A 6,205-nucleotide genomic window follows, 5' to 3' on the forward strand; every position below is an offset into this window, starting at 1 on the left:
ACGTGGCTGTTCCAGTGTGCCTTCCCGGTATAATGAATCCCATAGCACTTTGTCCTCCAAAGCACTTTATATTTCCCTGAGTCTGCTTGTATGCCCTCCACAAACACTAATATCACCTTTCGTTCATGGCCCAGCATTATTTCCAATTTTAACTCTACATTTGGCCTTCCCGCTGTTTTAATGATGTGTTGCTTTTTTGATAATGTTGTGTACTTTATTGTCTATGTTTTTAATTGCTTGTATTGATGTTTTATTGCTTTTGTTGTGTTTGGGCTCGGCCTCATGTAAGCCACACCGAGTCCCTTGGGGAGAAAGTTAATAAATAATAAATAAATAAATAAATAATTTAAGTAATTACTTTTACATTTAAGATGAAGTACCATCTTTATATTTATAAATATATTTATATTGAATGGTTGTCTTAAAAAGGTATGGGCAAACTTGGGCCTTCCTCCTGGTGTTTTGGACTCCAACTCCCACCATTCCTAACAGCATCAGTCCCTTTCCTTTTTCCCCTCAGCCGCTTAAGACCACTACTTTCAAAGTGAAGACTACACTATTAAACAGGAACTGACACTTTCAAGCCAGGAACAGAACTTTGTCATTATTATTGTCATTCAGAGGCTGCATGGCCATCTGGCCAGACAGGTTTGGTCGTGTACTAGTGCCTGGGAATAACAGGCACAAGTGTATAACCCGAAAACAAACCAACATAAAAAATCCCATATTTTCCAGGTGTATGGACATACAGAGATACGAATATCCTCATTTTCCGAACAGAGCTGGGATATTCCTGCAACTGAAAATATTTTGTTTTTAGTACTTTGTAGTGATGCCTCCCATGTTTTCAGGGGATATTGATAAAGGTACTGTGTGACTGGGTGCTGGGTTATATGGCTGTGTGGAATTGTGGGAGTTGTAGTTTTACCCAGTCTTTAGTCTTCTCTGTCAAAGAATGCCGTTGTCACACCAAACTACAAAACCCATGATTCCATAGCACTGAGCCATGGCAATTAAATTGGTCTCAAATGGCATTACTTTTACAAATTTGATGTACTCCCAGTTTACAGTTAGCTTTAGTAGTACAAAACAGCCCACATACCATATATTTGCTAACTGAAGTGCCTAGCAGCAGATGGCACTGTCAGATAGTGAATGTTTTAGAAGCTGCCATCCAAAGAAAATGTACTTGGATATAGTAAAGATGAGAAACTAACAATATTCAAAGCAGTAGCATACTTTTCAAAATTCCAAGGGTTATTTGTTCTGTTTGATTTTCAGATAGAGAAGAACAGCCAGTCGAAGAAACAAATCAGAGTTAAACAATGAATCCTCAAAATCCTCCAGTCGCCACATACTTACAGGTAAGTGTTGACAGAACAAATGTATCTACTTGGTACAGTACACAGCAAGTAGCAAAATGGTGAAGGCATCCTCACAACCTCAGAGGATGCCTGTCACAGATGCAGGCAAAATGTTAGGAGAGAATGCTTCTAGAACATGGCCATACATTGACCCAGGAATGGCTAAGACGACGAAACGGATTAGGACTGAACATGACGACATAGTTTTAAAATTTTTATTGTTCATTGATTTGATGTTTTTAGATATATTGTAATGTATATTGTAATATTTTTATTGATGTATGTTTTTTTTATATGTGGCATCAAATTGTGCTGACTGTTCGCTGCCCTGAGTCGCCTTTGGGCTGATATGGGCGGGGTAGAAATAGTGTAAATAATAAATAAAATAAATAATACAGCCCAAAAAACCTACAACAACCCAAAATGGTGAAGTGTTAAAGATGGATAGTGCTAAATAACTCATATCAGCATCGAAGGATTATGGGGAAGTAGAATTAGTCTATGAAAGCTTATGTTACCAACTTTGTTCTCTTAGGGCCCTTCCACACAGTCCCTATAACCCAGGATCTGATGCCAGAATATCTTCTTATCCCAGGCTTTCTGGCAGTGCGGACTCATATGATAAATTTCAAAACAGATATCCTGGGATCAGATCTTGGGATATAGGGACTGTGGAAGGGACCTTAGTTAGTCTCTAAGGTGCTACAGGAAAAATAACAAATAATAACTATCACATGGTTGCAATGTTGGCTTTTGCTATGCTACGTGCTTTTTTCTTTCCCTTTGTTGTGGACAATGAGGTGATTCTGAAGTGGATGAGAGGAAAGTGTCTCTTGTATCATATGGCCAGCAGCTTGTATCATTCCAATTATTTTTAATAGCCAAAGTAATACATTTAGTTGGTTGCTGAGAAAACAGAAAAGTAAATATTTATTTATTTTTTAAATGTAGATGCCATACTAATGTATAGTTCACATAATAGAGGAGAGAGAGAGAATTGTTTCTAGATCAAGACGAAACAAAAGGATTATTGCCTTTGGTTTCCTTAGAGAAGTGGGCAAACAGCTAGAAAAGAAGATTATGTAAATCCATAGACTTTTCTGAGCTGTATCAAGCTGCATTTACACATCAATGAAGTCTTGCAAATTGAAGCAAGCCACTAATCTATTATGTGACCTATACATTTGCACAGAGCTCTTCCCCCTTACCTAGACCTGAATCCACCCCACCCCAAATTGGAGAATTTTCACTTTCACCACTGACTTAGAGATGCCCACTAAAACTGGAGCTCAATCCTGCCCCAGGTGCCTGAAATTATTCTGCTACAGGTGAAGGAGAGGATGCTTTCTTCATCCTCAATCCTGAAGAAAGAATCAGCTATTATTCTGGCCAGCAGCTGCCATGGCCACCCACAGAACAGGAAAATGGCACTATCTTGTCGTTTGCCAAAAGACAATGTTGTGATTCAGGACTGTCCTTTGTGCCTAATTCTTCTGTTGCAAAGGAAGACCTGCCTGATCTAGCATGCGTCTATGTGGGTGTAGAATAAAACAGCAAGCATGAACTAGATTTTTAAAGGTAAAAATGGATAAACAGATGTACAGATGTGTCTGAGTGGATTAACACATAAGAAATGAGGTCCCTCAAAGGCAAAAGTCTGAAAAGCATCAAAATGGGAGAGCCTTTAAAGATAATTTTTCTTTAAAGTTCCCTGTGGTTCAAAACATGACCATGACCTTATCTCAACAGGAAAAGCCAACTGAGGTGCTAAAGAAAACATTTTAAAGTTGGTAACTGGACTAGTGTAGGAGCAGAGGCTTGGGATGCACCAGTATTCTTACTAAAAGCAGAAAAAATGTTATAGGCATTTTATCTGCTGAATAAACAGTTCTCTGCTTGCAGGCTCACAATCACTAAGAAGCCCTAAAGAAATAAAGAAATAAAAAGAAAAAAATGAGGCTAAAAGAAAGGAGTGCCTTAGAAGAAGGGGGTCAGATTAGTGACCTGTTTGAGAAGCAAAAAAAAAATCCACAACACAGTACATTTTAAGGTATATATATATGAGGATCACTCCAAAAGTAATGCACAATTTTAATCCACATTTTATTCTATGTTTTTCCTATTTGCTGAGGGAACAAAAATCTTTCTAGCTTCTATTCAAATTTAACTCAACCTTCTCCCACACAGGGCATTGTTGTAGCACTCCTTCAAGATGGCTGCTGCTCTTGATAATCCTCAGAAGCAACATGCTGTAATTGAGTTCCTGGTTTGTGAGAATGAGAAAGTGGGGAGCCTGAAGAAGGTGTATGGATATGACACTGTCGATCACAGTACTGTTAGTTGCTGTGCGAGCAGGTTCTCTGGTGAAAAGCTACACTCTTTACAAACAACTGATAATGTGAAGGTGTGAACAATATGGTTAAGGCTGATACATGGGCAACCATTAAAGTAATGTCATTCCAACTGAGTTTTGTTGAAGCAAGCATGTGCAGAATACGTAAATAAACAGTTGCAGTTAAAGGTCTGTGCAAACTGGGTCCCGAGGAAGCTGACAGATCCACGCAAGGAAACCTGAAAATATATGCAGTGAACTCTTGGCCTGGTATGAAAATGATGGAAACAAATTTCTTTCAAGAATCATGATGGGAGATGATAGATGGTTACACTATTTTGAACCAGAGATGAAAAGACACTCAATGGAGTGGCATTATATGAATTCTCCCACGAAAAAGAAATTCAAAGCTACATCTTCATCAGGAAAACTTGTGACAGCTGTCTCTAGAATTCAGAAGGAGCCCTACTAGTGAACATCATGCCTAAAGAGATCTCCATTAATTCGGAAACATATGTGGAAACTCTTAAGAAACTTCAAGCTCCCCTGCATCGTGTTCATTCACACCAGCAGAAACAAGATGTTTTGCTGTTGCACAACAACACCTGGCCACATGTCAATCAGCAAACCCAGTGTGAGGTTGAAAAACTTGTGTAGGCATAGTTGCCACACCCACCTTATAGCTCGGATCTAGCACTGTTGGACTACCACATATTTGGCAAAGTGAAGGACTCTGTGCATGGAACAAGATTTGAAAATTATGACTCCCTTGTGGCAGCTACTAAACAGTGTCTCAGGTGACCTAATTCTGAGTTTTACTGTACAGGAATAAAGGCCCTTGTCCCAAAGTAGTGTAAGGCTGTTGAAAGAGATGAGGTCTATCTGGGAAAGTGACAGTTTGTTCCTAAAGCATGCATCAATGTGCTGTATAAATAGCATAGATGTAGAATACAATTTGGGGGGGGTTTTTTGTTGTTTTTTTAAAATGGCATGCGTAACTGTTCATACCAGCTACAATAACCACCACCAATAATAATAATAATAATAATAATAATAATAATAATAATAATAAAACAAATGAAACAGAACTTGTGGGCACAAATGCATTTAAATCAGTTATTCAAGTGAAAGTTGGTCAACTATCTAAAGAAAAAAAATGTCCTATCTGACAGAGATCCATCCTCTATATCAGTGATTCCCAACCTTTTCTTGACCAGGGACCACTTTGACCAGGGACCACTCTCCAACATTAGTACCAAAAGGGTTACGAATCAGTTATCTTAGATTCAGTTTGGTTATTTAATAATAGTAATAATAAAACTTTATTTCTAGACTGCCCTCTCTCCCTGGAAGAACTCAGGGCGGTTTGGGGTGCTGATTCAAAAAATTGCATTGGCTAGACCACATCAGCTCTAGTTTCTGATACAGAACATATGTGATCCAGTAGTCACCATCTGCTCACCCACAGAAAACCATATTTAATAATCTAGAGCCACTGACCTTAGCAGTGGTTCCCAACCTGTGGGTCTCACGGCCCACAGGTTGGGAACCACTGCACTATATGAAGAGCTGTCAGGAGACAGACTGTTAGTTAAAAGCATCCTTTTTTTACTGGCATATTCTGTTTACCACCTGTTCCAGTCCATAAGGAAGAGTTTAAAGAAGTTTAGATTTTTAATCTTAACAGAAGAGCTTTCAAAAGTTACCTTTTCAATCATAATTCCCTGAATCCCCTAGCCACTATAATAGTAATGCCAGCTGGAACAATTCTGGGAAATACTAGTCCAAAAATTTAACTTTTTTGAAACCCTGTTTAGTATAGGGAGACCATATGTCTGTATGGTGTATTTTCCTGATCACCCTTGAGTGTGAATATTGACAGCTAAGAAAGGACTAATTAGGTGTTAAAAAAGTCTGGCGCCTCAAATACTGTGGCATCAGTATGATCCTTGAGCCCTAACTCGGAGACTGCACCATTCTTCCTGTAACTCTTCTCAGAGACCCAGGTGTCCTGGCTCAAGCACCACTTTCTTTCTAGAGAGCAAAAGAGTTCCTGCTGACAGTTCTTTCTACCATCCTGAAGGTGCCCTGCCTACCCCACCTCCACTCGTTGCCTGCCCCAGGCACTCTGCCTGCCCCTATGTCACCACAATTCCAGCTATTTTTAGCTCTCCCTTCCTCTGATCAGAGTACTGCTGGGACTGCTTTTAGGCATGGGGATGGGGGTGGTGCTGGGATGTTGGCAAGGGGGCCAAGAGTCTGTACCGTCCTGGGGCAACCTGATACCTCTAGGTCTGGGGAAACTGTTTACAGCAGAAACCTTGGACGCTGGCATTGGAAGGCAGGGGTGTTCTCAGAAAGGGGACATAGAGAAGGACAGTTGGTGTTGATAGTGGGTGGGAGTTAGGTTGTGGGGTTTACCCCCTATTGAAACATCAAAGCAGACTTGCATTCAGTGTAATGAGGGGGACAGAGTAAGGATGTTGGCACATGGGTGTCAATAGCGGGA

The sequence above is a fragment of the Anolis sagrei genome, chromosome 6, assembly GCF_037176765.1.
Source record: "Anolis sagrei isolate rAnoSag1 chromosome 6, rAnoSag1.mat, whole genome shotgun sequence".
NCBI classification, from domain to species: Eukaryota; Metazoa; Chordata; class Lepidosauria; order Squamata; family Dactyloidae; genus Anolis; species Anolis sagrei.